We start from the raw sequence: 19,675 nt of genomic DNA, 5'->3' as shown, positions 1-19,675 counted from the left end.
GGGGAGGTATTAATGTCAGGAACGAAACTTGTTCGAAACGAAAGATTGTTCTTGAAAATAATAGCACTTGGCCTCATAAAAACATAGTGTAGTAGTGCTACAAATTTCAAACGCAATGATACTATTTCAAGACCAATAACGTCACAAAATATTATCGTTGCTCTAAGAAGCCTTGTTTATTGCTAATATATTTATAGCAAGATTTGCAGCCGTACATTTTACGATATTTTTCATTTGTTGTGTAGAAATGGATAACGTAAACTATACAAGTATTATTAATATATTTAATAAAGTAAAGTAAACGTAGAAAACCCTCAATTTTTTCCTTATTAGAAATGGAAATTTATGATTGTATTTAGACTAAGTATGTAATATGTATAGTATACTTATACATGTATCACATAGACGTCCGTCGTAATAAAACTGAACGTATTGAACGCTGAACGCGCACCAACACTATATGGAACCGGCTTCCCAAATAATAATATGTATAATAATCCCAAAATAACCAATTCGATTTAAGGTCCTTCAAGAAAAGAGCTTAACAATTCTTAAAAGGCCGGCAACGCACTCGCCAGCCCTCTGGCATTGAGAGTGTCGGTAGGCGGCGGCATCACTTAACTTACTTGACATATAATTTAATTGATGAATCATATCCTATCCTAGAGTAACATTGATATTTATTTAATGTTTCGATTATTAATATAGCCCGTGCGAAGTCCGTACAGACAGGAAAAAATATTTTTAAATGTGTAGCACAATACAGTTAATTCTTTACAAACATTTTGATACCTTCGTATGAAACATAAAAAAAATATACTAAATTTTTCGCCCTATCTTATGGAGAGGTATCAAAATGTTGATAAAGTAAAATTTATTTTATTGTGGTAGTACAAAATAAAAAAACCTCTTCCGGCCTGGTAGAGATTTTTTAAATATTTTAAATTAAATTCAGATGTACAACTTACAATTTATGCTGTATGTAAATTTTTTAAGTTATTCGGGTTAATTTCCGCATCCGTCACAGCCCACAAGCCTGTTTATTTAAGCGTTTCCCGTCTCTGGAATGCCTCCTGAAATCTATTGAGCCATTTTCCCCAAAGACTCGCTGCGTAGATTTAATCGCGTCTTTATCACCTCTTAGTTACAGTGTAAAACTTATTAAGCGTTTACTTTATGCTTCTTGGTAAACTGTAGAACACTTTTTATTATTAGAGATTATGGTACTTTCTGCCACAGCAGTCGTTACGGATTATGTTAATATTTATCTACTGAAGTTGGTAAGATTGCAGACTTTTAAGCCAAAATATGTTAGTTTTACCCGGATAAAGCTAAGGGGTAGCCCCTCTCAACACTATTGTATGACACCACGACAGGCGATAAACCGGGGTTTATTAAAAATAATCCTACTAAGGGAGCGTTCAAGTATTACGTAACGCAATTTTTGAAGATTATTGACCCCCCCCCCCCTCCCCCATGTAACTCGCCGTAACGTTTTTCAGTACCCAAGTATAGTAAAACGTTTCGTGACCACCTAGTGACTCTTCAGTTACTATTATGTGGTGTAAGTCGAAAATAATATTAACAATAACGTGTAATCCCCTCCCCGCATCGTAACGTTTTACAAAATGACCCCCCCCCCCAAAATTCGTTACGTAATACTTGAACGCTCCCTAATTGCTCGGCGCGAATAATGTATTTGATCTCCAACATGACTTTCTGACGTGTCCTTTTAACAGTAATTCCGTTCCCATGCACAGAGCATTGTAACGGAATTCTCAATAGTAATTTCAATGATGAAACCAATAATTAACTTAATTGGCAGAAGTCGAGCTAACATAAAATAAAAACTTTTCAACCTCTTAATTATGTACTAATTCTTAATATTATTTTTATAATTCCCTAATGTTATTTGTTATTGGCAAATAAAAAACACTGAGGAAAAAATACATCGATTCACAAATTATAAAAATTTAAGGAAAATTGATCGCAAAGTGTGAGATGTGAACAACTCTGGAGCAACGATGATATCCAGAGCTAGCTCTTTTATCTGAATGCTCAATCTGGATATCTGTGAATGGAATAAGCTTTGGCCAAACGCGATCTTCTGAAAGGCGGGTCAAATGGGATGATCTTGAGGGAACACGCAATTTTAATCTAGTTATAAAGGTTGGCGTAATCAACCTGATTTTTAAAACTTTCTACGATTCTTCTATGACAACATCTTAAAGTGCTAGCCTGGTAATTAACATTCAATTGCTTTATTGCTTAGCATTAGCTAACTTGGCACATATAGTTATATTCGAAGAATAGTGACGGATCTGACAAATAGTAAAATTTACTGGGCAGCCATTTCAAAATAATATATAGGTACGTAATCATGTTAGTTTTTGTCATAATTATTTTAATTCATATTCCGTTATTATGAAAATTGGCATACAAGCAAACAAAAGGGTTTCTTTTGAAACTCACAGTTAACTAGAAAAATCAATGAGCGTCTATCAAATCCGTCACTTTAGCGACTGATTAATTTGAAATTTAAAACACATGGATTTTTTTTTAATGTAGCCATAATATTTAGTCAATGTAGTATCCGAATATGATAAAAAGTGGATTTTTTTCAAATCTGACATTGTTCTAGGATCATGACGATATGAGCCTTAATTATTTCCAATTGTTATAAAAAAATTTAAACCATAGTATCTCAAGCGGTTCTCATTTATTTTTAAAGGGGTTAAAAAATAAATACAAGCTACATATAGGCACAAAAGATTCGTTAATTAGGGAATGAACAATTATAGTGTAGTGTTATAAAACTAAATAATAAGATTTAATAAATAACTTGTTTTACTTAACCTTTTTCGTGGGTCGAAACCTATAAAAAAGTAGACCCATTATTAGCTTACTACGGCTGAATGTAAATGCGGCATAAGATACCGCCTAGCAACACAGCAGACGATGTACGCGTGCCATACATAGCTAACTAATTAATTATCAAATTAAAAGCTGTCAGTAATCTCACTAACAATAGCATCCTGTACATAACGGATAACCTCAAAAATCTGAAAGCGTCACGAGATAAATGTCTTCTTATCACGTAATACGCGCAGCGTAAATATACGGAACATGCGAGGGAGATAGATGTATATTGTTCATCAAGATAGAGAAAGATGGATGGTGGCTGTAAATCAAAAAAGTGATGTATATACGACCGCATAACCTGGCGCCGAATTTCATTCACGCTAGCCAGTCGAGTGAAAAACATTGTTTTAGTTCAGTGCTGAGAAGGAACTTTATTTTATATATATAATTTGGGAAAGATGCTTCTAGAAGATGGTAAGTTATTACTCTTTATTGTCTGCCAGGTATAAGATACAACCCAAAGTGACTCTTTGCCTCTGAGACAAGAGACCTTCGAAAAGAGATACACAAAGTTTTCTGTCTGTCGGAAAAATGGAAAACTTTCATTCTAAGTTTCAGGCTTTTTTGATGATTTTTTTGCAGCTTTAGTTACCATGACAGCTATAGCTTAATATGCAAACACTTTTTAAAGGCATAACAGCTTATTGTAAGTGAAAATGCATATGATATAAAATGTAAATTATATTTAAAAGCAAAATTAAACCAGAAACGTCTATAACTGGAAGTTGTTGTTTTCTTTAATATTTTTTTTGTATAAGGTATGTTATTGTTCAGTAATAAAGACATAAAAGTGCTATACCAATCGTATACGTCCAAATTTTAAAGCCAAAAATTGGCACTCATCCCGATCTGGTAAAATCTATAAAACAAGTTTTTTTGGTAGAAATCGCTTATCTCAGGACCTGCTGTCTGTTTTGTATAGTCCATTTATCGATGAAAGCCTAAACACACGTTTGACAGAAACTAGCGTGAAACCGCAGCGTATAATAAGAATCAAACTGAAGAAATGATTGATTTCTTACTATTTATTAAGAGTGTTCGAACTGTGAGTGTTCGATAGTATGAAAGCTCTTTGTTCTTGATTCAGTCTGCTATGAACTCAGCGTAAAGCAACAAGTGCTGTATCTTAGCTACACGATTTCTATAGAAATACTGTGATTTGCATTATCCTTACACTAATAATATATTAATTTTTTTTGCACATTTGTTACGAAGACATTTACAAGAAAAAAATTACCCTTAGGATGCCAGGCATACTGTGGAGTACCATAGGCTATAATAAATAAAATAACAGCTGTCCGAAGACGCCGCTTATGTCTTGTAAAGAGAATTAGGTCGTAATTTGCTATTAAGCTTATCAGCTATTGTAATACTATTATCGTAACATAAACATTGGGAACATTGATACGGATGAATCACCGATCAAATGTCATGGACTATTGGCCTATGACCCTTATCAGTGAAACATGGGTAACGGAATGGTATGACTAAATGGCAGGAAGTAGTTTTTTCTATTGAAATATATTACGTTCTCACAGACTAGACAGGAAAGCCATATTGAGTGGTACATACCTGGCATTTGTGTTTACTGTGAGCTGTCATTTTCTGATAGCATTGCTTCTTGACATTTTATATATAGGATAGCCTATCTGTCATTCGATTCTGTCGATTTTTAATGTAGATTGTCTTTTTATAGTGGAATTTTGTATGAACCGTCTTTTGTCTTTTTATCATCTGACATCGTAACTTTTTTTGTTAGTTGCCGGTATACGTCGAAACATTTATATAGCACTTATAGTGAATGTAACGATTTGGGATTCAATATCATATCTTAGGTTTAGATCGTCGCGATCGCGATCTTTTATCTTCGGTGTGGCCGGACAGGAGTCATGCTTTGCGTTAAAAACATTTTATTTAAAAGAAAAACCGTAAATTTTTACACAATATTATTTCTCAGACGTATTTAATTTACTTACATTCTATATTTGTTGTCATAATCTAATATATAAAATTCTCGTGTCGCGGTGTTTGTAAAGAAACTCCTCCGAAATGGCTTGACCTATTTTCGTGAAATTTTGTGTGTCGGTCTGCGAATCAAACATCTATTTTTTATCCCCCTTAATGTTCAGGGTGAGAGCCCCCCAAATTAAAAAAAAAAATTGTTTTTATTTTTTATGATACAGAATACAAAAATAAATACAACCCTTAATTTTCACCCCTCTACGATCAACTTCTATTTTTTATTAAATAGTAGATATTAAATTTTATTGAATTAAAAAAATGTTACCTATAAATAATATACATGGCAATAGTATAAGATCCCGCTATACAAAATATTTTTTTTTTAAATTAATTAAAAATACTCTGGACTGAAATTTGCTAGGCAACCCATATGGATTATATTTATTGACATATTAAATTATATATAAAATAAGTTTAATTAAATAAGCATCTCGGTGAAGGTCGTTGTATAGCGGGATCTTAGACCAAAAACAACGTTTGCCAGATCAGCTAGTGATATATAATCTCAAAGTGAATAATTATTTGTCGTTTGATTTAATAAAACATAAATAAAACACGAGACGTTCAAAGACCGTTAAGGAACGTAAATAAGAGTTGTTTGTTGAAGATGTGATTAATTTATTTTGTTTGCAGTATCAGTTGTACGTAGTGTTTATTTGAATGTTTCTCTGGAGACTTAATAGGGTATTTTTAAGTTCTTTTTTTAGCTCGGCTATTGACCTTCAAACTAAGTTGTGTAGTGGTGGTAACCCGATTTTCCGGCGTATTATTTTGTACACTATACGCTACAATCCTTTGGTTTTAGCCTCAGATTTCTGTATATGTTTCGTGATCATCATTTGTTTTATAGTCAAGTAGGTAATCAGCCTTCTGTGCCTGACACATGCCGTCGACTTTTTGGGTCTAAGGCCTGCCGGTTTCTTCGCTATGTTTTCCTTTACCGTACGGGCGAGTGTTAAATCCGCACATAGACAGAAAGTCCTAGAACCTACGGCTTCAGGTAATCAGGCAATGTCTGCTCTTAAAATAATTTAATGGAATTTTGTGATTGTCACTAGTAACACATTTTTAATTAAATATAATATTGATATATAACATTAAATTTATTACTAACAAAACACACACCCAGAAACACACAAAATAATAATAATCAAAACAGAAAAATAACAAAAAAATATGGATTGCAAAAAAAGGAATAAGGTACATTATAAGTGTGTAATGTGTGTGTGTTGCGGTAGCAACTGGCCCTGGCTCACCATAATGCTGTGTAGCAGACGTGTGTCACAGCGCTGGTCATTCTGCCAAAGACCACGACAGTTAGTTTAAATCGTGAAACCAAGCATCTATAATCATATCTAACTAGCATGGGCAAAGCACAGGCAAACGTTCAAACGGCAAAAAGTTCATCTAAAAAGTAGGATTTTAATTAATCTTAAAACACTACACGAGTTACACTGTTTAATGTTTGTTTATGTTGTTAAAGTTCTTAAGTACCGTCTCTAAACGTTCATTACGTATAACATGCGTGTAGCGTTAACGTGAAATTACAAGAATGAGGCAACTTGTATATTTTTTAATATAAAACGTATAGAAATACGGCTTTGCACAATTTTTCCTAAATCCTTAATTATTGCGTAATCAACTGTATGTCGTTTGTAAACAAAAACGCCGATTTAAGCTCCTCTATCAGTGAACCCATAAAGAGCACTTACCATCGAAAGAGTGGGGACGGGATGGAAATTTCCAGGGCATGAAAGTATAGAAGAAATATCTCATATCCTTAAAGCGAGTAATATCTCGTGAAGAGATTACGTAATGTATATACTATCCTTTCCATCTCAACGCCTGGCGTTCCACAACACAGGTCTTTTAAGGCACTTTCTGCCGCGCACTACCTCTTTGTAGAACCAGCTGTCAGTAGATCTATATCCGAAACGATACAACTAAGGGGCTGTCAAGAAAAGAGCGCAGTATTCGCTTAAAGATCTGTCGCAAAAAAAAACATGTATGTGTACTTATGTACACGCGTTAGAAGTTACACTTCTTTGGCGTAACAAGATAAAAATCTTTTTAATTTTTTTATCTTTCGCCTTATTCTACGTTTGTAGAAAAACGTCACTAACAATAGAAAAAAGGTATTTAATCATTGAAAGTTTTATTATAACGCATTATCTAGTTAAATAATGTTTATTTAAATATCACAAAAAAAATAGTTCTACATAATTAAAGAAATGGACATTTTATACTTTAAAATGTTGACTATGCTACTTTCAGGGTGTCGGTTTTTTGTGACGGTGTGCGCGCGCATCGTAAAAATTTACTCTCATCATTTTTCCCTAACGCGCCAAAAGAAGTATAACTTCAAACATTCCTGTGATAATTTAAAACAAAAGACGAGCGTTGTCTGTGTTGGCTGTCTGATTGAAAGTAATGTTATGACGCATTTTGTCCCATAAACGCGTAGTAACTAAAGATGATGTTTACCAATCATACAGCATCGTCGTTTCAGCATTACATCCTCACCTCTGGTGTATTATGCCCTGGAAGAAGAATTCAGCTAAACTTAAAATACTATATATAATATATATAGTACGTGAGCAACTCAATATTTAATTTATTAATTTGTCCTTATTGATGTCATTGTATTTAATTAGCGGTTATTATTTAATTTCAGTGAAAGGAATGAAAATGATTACATAATAAATTAATGTTCGTTTTGCGCGTGGGAGTAACCTTTATGAATCAGCCTACTGCGGACCATATATGGAAGAGTCGATTCGTTCTATCGCATAATGTGTAATGCATGCTGCAAGATTAGCTTGTGTAGGACATATTTCTGTTCTGTCATTGGTCATTGTACTCCAGTTAGTAAAAGTCTTTTGTATGTGGGTAATTTACAATAAAATTGTGATGAAAAATGACTCGCGGATAATTTTGTTTTAGAAACCTTGCTGTGTAAATTATTTGCTATTATTATTATTTTCTTTATTTCTACATAATGATATATTTACATTGTACATTCGCGGATGCTTATCGGGCACTTGCGACTTCTACAATACAAAGAGTTCCTTCGGAAGTTGTGTACTGCGATATTGCGGGCTACTCGATGTGAGGAAGTTGCATGGATATGGTTAGCGCTGCGCTTTCTTAAGTTCTCATGTTATTTTCACACGTGTATGCTTTCTATAACATAATTTCGTAAGTATCTGATTGTCCTCCTTGTAACGTGTGATGTTTGAAAGCAAAAATAACATAAAATTGCTCGTAAGGTGAAGGTAAATAGTAGGAAAGCCAGCATATCTTAGACTATTAAATCGCTGATCTGTCAAATACAGAAGCCTATTCACCCAAATAAAACAAACTTTATTGAAGATTCTGCAAGGCATTCTGCAGTTAATACTTCATACATGAAACAAAAAATGTTCACTCGATTCCTTGAAGCGACAGCCAAATTATTTTCACCCGGGTTTTACACGGTTTAATATATTATATATATATATATATCTGTTGATAACAGTTTTCCGTAGGATTTGTGCTAAACGTGAAAGCATTTGATCTCGTTCATGCGATATAAGTATATCGGATATCGGTAACATATATCTTATGAAATAATTATTCTAGTTCGTGACTGCGGTTTTGACTTTATGTTATTATTATTATGATATTTCTTACTACACATAATAAAAAAATCATAACTTAGGGCTCTGTATGGCAGGTATATAGACGGAAATGATACGCTAACAAAAGTGCATTGTAAGTAAATATACCTTCATAAACAAAGCTCACATTAAAACCTCATTTACAAAAACTAAATCTGTATGACACTGTTTTTATAAGTACTCATTTGTCTCTTTCTGTCATGTTGTGATTACGCTATGAGTAATAGAGACAGATCGTATAAAGAGTAGGACACATTTTTTATGGCGGGGACAAGAAGGTTCACAATTTTATGAAGTTTAATGAACCCTATACAATAAAATCGTAATTGGAAAAGAAACTATACGCTCATTCAACAACTTGCAAGGGTATTGTTTCACATTGAAAGCTATAAGCGATTGTCGGATCTTTGTCGACCCCACTATTGTCTATCGTCGAGGAATAAAGTCTAACGCACTTATTGAATGCGGACTTTATTTATTTCTCTTTTTATGCAAATTTTTGCAAGATCAACTCACAACAGAGAGAACCAACTTTTTTTTCCTGCTGAACAACGTCTGTGTCTGTCAAACTTGGTGATACGCTAGAAGAAATATTTTAAACTAGCTGGCCTGGCGAACATTGTACCGCCTAACAGTCGATTCTTTATTATTTTTTATATACTTATTCTGCTATTCGGGACACCGGTCTAGCTAAGATAAAAAAGAAAGTTGAAAAGACAACAAATACATTATGTCAAAAAATAAAAATTTACCTTCCCGGAACCCCTTCACTAAGACTTGAACTTTATGATATGGTATTAAAGTTCAAATTGCTTTTAAATATTATTACGAATATTTTGTATGGGAATATAGAAAAGTGTTGTTTTTAGACTTTTTCACTAAATTTTTTCTCTCCGTAAGAACCATCCTCGTACTTCAAGGAATATTATAAAAAAAGAATCAGACAAATCGGTCAAGCCGTTTTCATGTTATGTCGTGACAATGGAAAACGGGTTTCATTTTTATATATATAGATTAAGTCTCTTATTCCATCGTCCATTAGTACCACTTCTTCAAAGACTGGTATGCACGCGAAATCCTTCCTGCAGGTCTATTACATGGCGGCTACCACTGACTCTCTTCGCCTGATTGTTAAAAAATCTATTTGCCTAAAATAACTGATTGTCCTTATCCTTCTTGTGATAAAGAAGAAGACGAAGAAGAGATGACATTATAAATTCAATTCTGATTCAGTTTTAGTCTATTCAAATTCCCAAGTGACACACTGCTTCAATTTTGATGACTGGACCACTCAAGAATGTCTTTATTGCCTCAATTGTATGCCCGTTACGCAAGTTTGTTGTAATGTTTTTAACATTGAGTTCAAAGCACTCGACGTATTTTCGGTTGTATAGCTCAAGTGGTTTTTAAAAATATCCTTTGATGGGAAGTTTCTGTACTTTTTTAAGTATATTGTTTTTTTGAAGTTATACTTAGGGAAAAATGATGAGAGTCAATTTTTACTCTGAGCACACCGTCACATAAAACCGACACCCTGAAGTTAGCTATAGTAAAATTTTTAGTTTTTTTGTATTGTTACTGTCGTTTTTTGAAAATATTTTTTATCTTGTTACGCCAAAGAAGTATACCTAATTTCTAACCCGTGTACATAAGTACACACACGTTTTTACATATATCATTACTATAAGTAAAACACGTTGTTGGTTGTAACGACTTATTTAATAGAGAAAAAATAAAATTAAAAGGGACTTGACATTCAAAGTTTACTATAAAGTTAACTAGACGGGACGGGACTAGTGCTAGACAGGCTACTTCTAATTAATTTGCGATATTTGTTTTAAAACAAGTGTTGTTTGATGATTTGCTATTTTAAAAGAGTATCGTAGAGTTTTATGACGTCGAATAAGTGATACCTGTATCTTATGTTCCACATAATAAACATATTTTATTTATTTATTTAGCTAATTATCGACAGATTTACTATTTTGATATTATTCTTTACAGCAATTACTTTACTGACAATATGTTTTTTAAAGTTGTTTTTTATCGTTAACGCCCTCTACTTAGTGGGGTGGTCATACTTTTGTGGACAATAAGTCCACTTGATAGATCCATCTTCTTGATGAATCACTGTGCGATCTTTCGCCATTTTAAATTTGTAGTAGATATTTCTTTAAACGCGAAATTATCGGTAAAGCTTTTATATAATGCTTTTTAATGGCACAAACACTAGATTCTGATAAAATTTAGTATTACAGTTTTTTCTCGTTTAGGACAACCTACCGGTTATATTGACCAAAATCAAAGGTCCCGGCTGAATTCTATTGTATTAGGTACTTAATAACGACGTCATCGGCTGATACGACTATCGGTTTTTACGACCAAATATGAGTAGTCCCTTCGATTTCGTTATAACAGATTTTGATTGTATTTCAAAAGGTAAGATATTCTTATTCTCGCCTGCCTGTTTATATAAGAAGTGCATGACTGGTGCATTTACGATGTTTATCAACGTTTATTGCTTCATAACTTATTATACGCTCTTAAATTTATCTGTCTTATATAATTTACGAGTCCGATCGTAATAAATCATTGTTTATAATGGGCTAATGGGAGCGATATTATTCACGCGAATGCATAAGGTCATTGAACTTTTTAATGTTTAGTTATCGTTTGGCAAATCTTCAAGCGCCATTTGTTCCTTATATACATCGTCTTTAGAAGTGTTTAGTATATATTTTATTTTCACATGCAGGCATCGCAGTAGACATATTTCGATTGCTTCCATATTTTCGCCTTAATCGACCTATAGGGCGCCTACTATTTGCTTGATGTATATAAAAATTAGGTGAATTAAATTAATTTGGGTTCTGAAACCAGTAGGTACGGTATGCTTGATTTGCGATAGTATTTATGTAGTGATATTTTTGTATGATGTGGTATATTTTTTTTTATAGAACAGGGGGAAACGGGCAGGAGGCTCACCTAATGTTACGTAATAGCACCGCCCATAGACACTCTCAATGCCAGAAAGATTGCGAGTGCGTTGCCGGACTTTTAAGAACGCTCTTTTCTTGACCCTAAGTCTATTTGGTATATGCCAACATTACATCTCTAAATAAACCTATATAAATGCGGATTTATTACGTTATATAATTCTTAATTATTTACTTTAATGTACTATTAGACATAACAGGTACATAGTATTATAAAGGTATCATATGATAGTAATAAGTACAAACTAATACCAACTTATTTAAATTATTTAAAAAAACACTTAACGTATATCTCAATCTCTATCATATCTAACTGACTATTTGGAATTTAACAACGAAATACAAACATAATGCTTACATAAGCTAGTCTAACTTAATAATTATTTTTGTTTTTCAACATTTACCGTGCCATTAATGTAAATCCTAAGATTTACCAACGGAATGGTGGTAAGAGTTCGAATCACAAAGATTTTGGGACATTTACCATTAGGAATTGGTAGATCTTAGGTTTTACTGGAATATCTCAGGATTTACTGCAGTTCGAGCTTTTACAGTAACATATATACATAAATCCACTTTCGAATGCCAACACGTTCAGCAATTTTAATTTATATCACTAATGTAATTCGGTATTATTAGCTTCATATATCAACTGTTAGTCAATACGGAAAACATTGGTCACACGACGAATGAGTCACGAGCACCAGCCTGTTTGTTTAAAGTCTGCTTCGTTCGGCCTGCCCTGAATTGTTTGCTCCGGGTTAATGAATGTCCCTGACTCCTGACCACAGGAGGTGAACCATTGTTTCCTTTTCCTTAGAGATATTGAACTTTGACGCGTTAAAGGGTTTAAAACTGGTGCGTATTAATCTGATTTTACTGTAGTAAGTGGTAACACTGGGGCCGTTCATAATACCGTAATCTTTGATTTTTTTACACGCTTTATATTAGCTTCACCTGTATGTATGTATGTATGTATGTATGTATGTTCGGACTCGATTTTGACCCACTTTTAACGGACAGATTTAATTTAAACTTTGCGCACCTGTCAAAGATCGATGACAATGCAATAATCCGAAAAAAAAAATGAAAACAAAAAATTAACTAAAAAATAATAAATAAATAATAGTGCCATATTTTTCGTCTATCGAGCAACCCACACTTTTTCACAATAATACCAGTATTTTTTGTTCATTACCATTTTCAGCCTAAATTAGGAATTATTATTTGGTGATTACGTCATTAGTTTTTATTTACTTGTCTACACATATTACCCACACATTGTCTATGCTTGAAAACGAAAGGCATTTTCGAGGATTCGTACAAAAAATTAATAGGTTTATGTACTATTATTTTTGAGAGCTTTGCTTAATTTTGCTGACAAGATGAAGGGGGGATAAATTGCAGTAAATCTGCTTATGCAATACTTGAACAGCCCCACTAAGTAATGATTCTGTGAGCTAATTAATGATTAAGGGAGCGTTCAAGTATTACGTCACGCAATTTTGGAGATTATTGACCCCCCCCCCCATGTAACGCACCGTTACGTTTTTCTGTACCGAATAGTAAAACGTTTCATGACCTCCTAGTGACTCTTTATACCTAAAAGCTACCATTATATTGTGTAAAGTACTGGGAAGTCGAAAATAATATTGACAATAACGCGTAATTCAATCCCCGCCCCGTATCGTAACGTTTTATAAAAGGAGCCCCCCCCCCCATATTCGTTACATAGTACTTGAACGCTCCCCAACCGATTCGTCGATTCAATGTCCAAGATGCAATTATCTGCATTTCATTTAATAGTTTGATTAATCCGTGAACGAATATTGGTTTATTTTCGGAGCCTGAACAAAACACCTCGGGTTGTGAATCGCAATTGACCAAAGGATAATCTATAGAGACACAAGAAAGGCAAAAACTTTATCCCTCCAAACATTATTCAGTTATGCCCTCAAAGGAGTTATTTGAAGTTCTCAAAGCTAAAGTTGACGAGGGTCTAAATCGAAATCGTTGTGGTCAGCCAACTTCGACCTTAGCTTGTAATCTACACATGCAAATAGTTTCAGTTATGTATAACTAGAGACCATCTCTCCTGTGCCCTGGTGAAAATTAATAATGTATATTAAATTTGTACCGCATTAAACTGAGTGTCGTTTTTGAAGTTATACTTCTTTTGGCACGTTAGGGAAAGATGATGAGAGTAAATGTTTACAATGCACGCGCTCACCGTCACAAAAAACCGACACCCTGAAGTTAGCTATAGTCAACATTTTAGTTTTTTTGAAGTTATACTTGAAATGAATAAAGACATTTTTTTTTGGCGCGTTAGGGAAAAATTATGAGAGTAAATTTTTTCTATTGTTAGTGTCGTTTTTTCTACAAACGTAGAATAAGGCGAAAGATAAAAAAATTGAAAAGATTTTTTATCTTGTTACGCCAAAGAAGTATAACTTCTAACGCGTGTACATAAGTACACACACGTTTTTTTAAGAAGACGCGCGTAAGTTTACTATTTCCATATACGTTACATAGTTTAAACGTATAAATGTTAATATGTGAATTCCATAATAATGACTTAATAAATAAACCCTCTAGGGCATTATTTCTCAATCTTTTTTGTGCCATGCCCATCTTCCTAAAATTCTTATTCCCCCCCTATGTAACATTCATCATTTTTAATATAAAAAAAATTGAATTGTTTACTTAAGAAACTCTTACTCACTCTCTTGTTAAATGATTGGTTTATAGGACACAGTAAGTAAATTTTCGAAACATAATGAAAAACTGAAATCCAAATTCCAAATAATTATGGGCCCCAAGTTGGGAAACACTGCTTTAGGGTGTCATTTACAAAGAACGTCTTAAAACGACGAACGTCTTTAAGCCAAATTGTATTCACTTCTCGCCTTTTTAATGCAACAAGGGGCAAACGGGCCGCCCATAGCCATGACATTGCCAGAAGGCTCGCAAGTGCGTTGCCGGCTTTTTAAGAATTGGTATGCTATTTCTTTGCAATTAAGAAAAAAAAAGCCTTTATTAATGGTCAAGTCTTTGGGTGGTTGCTTATTTTAAGTACATTGAGTGTAACGTTCCACAAACGCATCCCTTTGGTACGGATGCGTAAATCCTCATGTAGTTCAAAGTCAAATATTTTTTTTAATTAGGCCTATTAAAAAGGCACTTTTGAAAATACAAATTACAATTTAAAAATATTTAAAAAAATGACTAGTTTCCCCTTTCGAAGGTTCATGTGAAGAAGAATGGGCAAGAAACTCCATATTTACTCTTTTAAAATACTTCATGAGCTTCTAAAAGGTATGAATACTGCAAAATTGGTTTGAATGTGGCTCACACAACTTTATGTTCTATAAAAGACAGTCGAGACTATTTATAGACCGGCCTGCTTTATGTTTGACCTTTCCGCTTCGGTAACTGTTCCGTTACGGCGACCTTGAAGAAAGTCTTTCATTTTGAACTTCCATACCACACATTAAACCGTATACCTCATGATTCACACATAACATTCTAGCGGCAGGTAAAATGTTATCGCTACTAAAAAATTACTAATACAGTCAAAATCTGTTATAACGACTTCAAAGGGTCTACTCATATTTGGTCTTGAAACCGATAGTCATAATATATACGATGACGTTGTTATTAAGAACCTAATACCTACAATAGAATTCAGCTGGGACCTTTGATTTTGGTCAATATAACCGGTATGTTGTTCTAAACGATGTCGTCGTAAACGGTTGTGACTGTATAGATTTTATCCGCAAAACAATTGAATAATAATTGAACAACAATTGTTTACAGTGGTCAGTGATCTGTCACCGAGACCGGTCGTTACTGCGCGCGCTAGTGAATTATTTTTCCACGAGTGCAATTACCTACCTACCCTCACTGTGAAAGTGACTCATTATGGAATAGTTTTTTGTGAAAACACACATAAGCGATAACTTCGCTACTTCCCAATTGCTTCCGATTACAGGAACAAAATGAACTCCCAATCGTTAGTCAATAACCCAATTTATGCTACTGTCACTCAAAATACCATGTTCCCTAAAAAGGATCAAGCAATTGTCATCGACGCTTTAGAAAACGTAAACTGCTCGCTCTACTGTTATATTTAAACCTTAATCAACGTTTTTATATTTTTAAGCCGCCTTTATCTTTAGATGTATGGCTTATAAAATAAATAAGATTAAAAAAAAAAACAATTGAAGTTATGAAATACCGGATATTTCAAATTTGTTGAAACGACCGTAATACAAAACCTTCAAGAGCCGTTTAAATATTCAACCCATGGTCTATCTGATAAAAGAACGATAATTTTTTGTGGCGTTTTTGATGGCGTTCAGCTTTAGTATTTCGTACAACGTGATGAGAATGGTTAATGTCACATGTCATACTCAATTTATGGGGCTTTATGAATCTTTATGTAATTCGTTGGTAAATATAATTGTGATTTTAGTAATCTATATAAATATGGTCTAGGTCTGTGGCCGTCGACGATCAATCAAAATGAGGTTTTGCCGCGCACTATGTGGATATCGCGAGTGCGTTGCCGGCCTTTTAAACATTGGCTCTTTTCTTGAATGACCCTAAGTCCAACTGGTTCGGAAATACTTTAGTGGGCAGCTTTCACATAGCGGTAGTGCGCGGCAAAAACTACTATAAAAAACTTTATTAGATCTAAAGCTAGTCTAGCAAATAATTCCTGTAACTTTAATATCTTATACTTTAAATGCATCTATACGTGACCCTGTTTCGAATGTAGGTCATGAAGACTTCAAAATATTAAATATTTACTTGTAAAAGACGTCACCGAATGACTCAGAGTCCCAGACAGTGGCATGTTTTTAATTATTAACCTAACGTAGCCGTATAGCTGTAATTTAAATTTTATATTAACGAAAATATAGTTATAATTACTGATTTAGACATTTTATTTATTAATTGCGGAGTAAGAGTTGTACTTAGCCTTTTTTTGTAGTGAAAACGATCCTACGGGACCCCCAAAAGGGCAGTCATTGCAGCCCAAGGACACCCATTTTTAGAGGGTGCGTTGCCGGCCGTTGAGGGAGCAGTATATGTACTTTTACTTTAAACAATTGGAAGTCCTATCTCTCCGGGAAGACCCCCACCGGGAGTCGATTCCATAGTTCGCTAGTTCGCGAAAGAAAGTGTCTTGTGAAGTGGATTGTGGGAGAACTTCCAGCCATCGAGGTGATGCTGCTAAGATTCCTGTATGTCGAAAACGTATTAGATTTTAACAAAATAGCCTCAGTTTGAGCTAAGTATCGACTCTAACTCTAACATTTAACTGTGATTTTTTTCGATAAATATTTAAATAAGTTAACCATGTTTTATTAATACTACGTATTGAACTCATGGCCTCAGGTTATTAACTTTAAACGGAGAAGTAATTATTGTGTTATTTTTATGACAATAACTTTCCCGTTTGACATCCGCTGTTGATAAGACAATGACTTTATGTTGCAAGACTGAAAAAAACAGGTAGGTATTATTGTTTATCGACGAGAATTTGCGGTGCCATGTGTTTGCACCGAACGTTCCATATTTGAATTTTGAAAATCGAATAATATTGAATTAATATTCGAAATAACGTAGCTTACACATTCTATGTATCTATATATATAAAAGAAAGTCGTGTTTGTTACAACACTTATAACTCGAGAACGGCTGGACCGATTGCCATGGTTTTTGATTTGTTGGATTTGTTTCCGTCCCGAATAAAAGAATAAGCAATAAAATATCGGATAAGTTATCGAATAACAATAAATTAATTAATTAATTTTACGAATGGAAAAAACCATATGGTGCCATCTGTTGACAAAACTACGCATCATTTTACGTCGAATTCGTGTCAGTTTAAGGAATTCCGATCTTGAGGTGAATGAGGAGATGCATAACCATGCTTTGATCCTGATCAAAAGATGTTGGATATCAGAAAGTGCTTAACATGCAGTATCGCCATATTGACGCTAGAGAGAAGATGCCTAATGTGTAAAACTGCCATTCTTCTTTCGCAATGGCAAACATTTCTGTATTTGCAAAAAAGTTGTATTAATGTAATACTTAACAATTATGAAATCCTAAAATAAGTTAAATTAAAGTAACAACGATACAATATAAGATTGTAGGGCGGAACGAAGTTAGCCAGGTCAGCTAGTTTATAAATAAATGTTATATTACATTATCAATTACTAAGATTCTTTTTTCGATTTCCATACTTCCTAGTCTGTATAAACACAGCAAATGAGTCACATATACATTACGTACACAGTATATCAACAGACGTTAGCTGTTTTAATTATTCTGTATTAATGAATGAACAATCCGCCCGCATACAGCCTCATTAAGATGCGTTTGAGTGGGTAGATGACGTCTATGAGGTAATGTTGACGCATACTAGACAAAACATGCTGAGTCAAAAATTATATAGTAAAATATATTTACATGATTTAAAGCAAGCCCTCTGGCAATGTGAGTATCTAAGGGGGTTTGCCCCCTGTTACATAAAAAAACATTGTCTATGATCTTAGTTTTTCATACAAGCAAATGGCAAGCGTTTTAATACTTTGTCTATGTGGTAAAGTAAATTCAGTAAATATTTCAAAATGTAAGAGACTAGGCCTGGTTATGAGACAACTATATCTCATAAATAATATCGACGTCTTTATATATTTGTAGATTAAGTTCACATGTAAGATACATTAGATGATGTATGAGATGTATTTAATATTATATTTTTTTTCGTCAGTCGTATTAGTACTGTAAGGATAATCTATGTATTTTTGTGAATAAAATGGTATGGGCTTCCGTGAAATAAAGAGAATAAATAATTCTATAATATTTTTTGACTTATAAAAATAATATTTGGTTTATAATTTTGGAATAGATTTTTGTTACAAGGTTGAAGGTAATAAAAATTAATTGAATGGGATTTCGTCTGCGTTTTGATTGTAATGCAATCAATTCTACATTTAAATTTTTTGAACAAATTAATACGTATATATATATATAATACATAGGTTTTTAAAAATAGTTTTGATAATCGGTGTATTAATTTAGTTAACGCATTATATAAGTTAACGGACATTTTTCATTGTCCGTCAAGTGAACTGGCAAAAGTTTTATTATTTGGTAGTGCCTATAGTAGTTAGTTGATTTCCTGGATTTTTTATTATGTAATTTTGTATTTCTTTATTTTTTTCGCCTGTAAATTTTATTACCTTATTATGTACTCTTGTCAATAAGGCTCATCTGTTAGGATAGGAGTGTTTTTATAAATAAATAAAATAAATAATAAGCTATAAACTGCATGCAATACCGCGTTGAGTCAACCCGTTGTATAATCTGAATATCAAGTTATTACCGCAATCGCAAGGTTGTTGTGGGGTATATTTCCGCAACTTGACACTATTGTGTAATAAATATTAAAAAATAAGTACAGTACAATCTCACTAATCCGGCACTATTAAAAACCGGAGGGTGCCGGATTATTGGAATGTTCGGATTACTGGATTATACTGAAAAAATCATAGGTAATAAATAAAATAAAGCATTTCATAGAGTCATTTTTAACTATAAACTATTCTCACTTGAAAAAAACAAATACGTTAGCACGTGCACGTGATAAGTTTTGAGGTTAGACTGCTAGTCGACGACGCAGCGACCTAGCGCACAGGTATAGAGGGGTGAGGGAGGCGTGGGCGGAGGGTGCCGGATTATTGGACGTGCCGATCTATCGAAGTGCCGGATTAGTGAGATTGTACTGTATTGAATTGCGTTTTACATAATTTGTTTGTACATGGTTTATTAAAACTGAACTAGTAAACCTCCGACGACAAAAGACGTCAAGACACACATAGACACGTCAAACCAATTCTTGAAATACCGGCAACGCACTCGCGAGCCCTCTAGCATTAAGCGTGTTCGAAGGCGGCGGTATCACTTAACATCCTGTGAGCCTCCTGACCGTTTGTTCTGTGAACAACTTCCTTGCCTAAGTAGCATCGTAGCTTCTAAACGAAAGGACCGATTATG

At 33.8% G+C, this 19,675-nt stretch overlaps 1 protein-coding gene across 3 annotated transcripts in view; it reads left to right on the top strand.

Annotated features, from left to right (window-relative positions):
* Window positions 1-19,675, top strand: part of LOC125057045 (cyclin-dependent kinase 14) — a 99,452-nt gene that overhangs the window by 41,067 nt on the left and 38,710 nt on the right. The window lies entirely within an intron of this gene.

Source organism: Pieris napi, chromosome 16, assembly GCF_905475465.1.
Source record: "Pieris napi chromosome 16, ilPieNapi1.2, whole genome shotgun sequence".
Classification (NCBI taxonomy): Eukaryota; Metazoa; Arthropoda; class Insecta; order Lepidoptera; family Pieridae; genus Pieris; species Pieris napi.
This window is presented reverse-complemented; position numbering and strand designations above follow the sequence as displayed.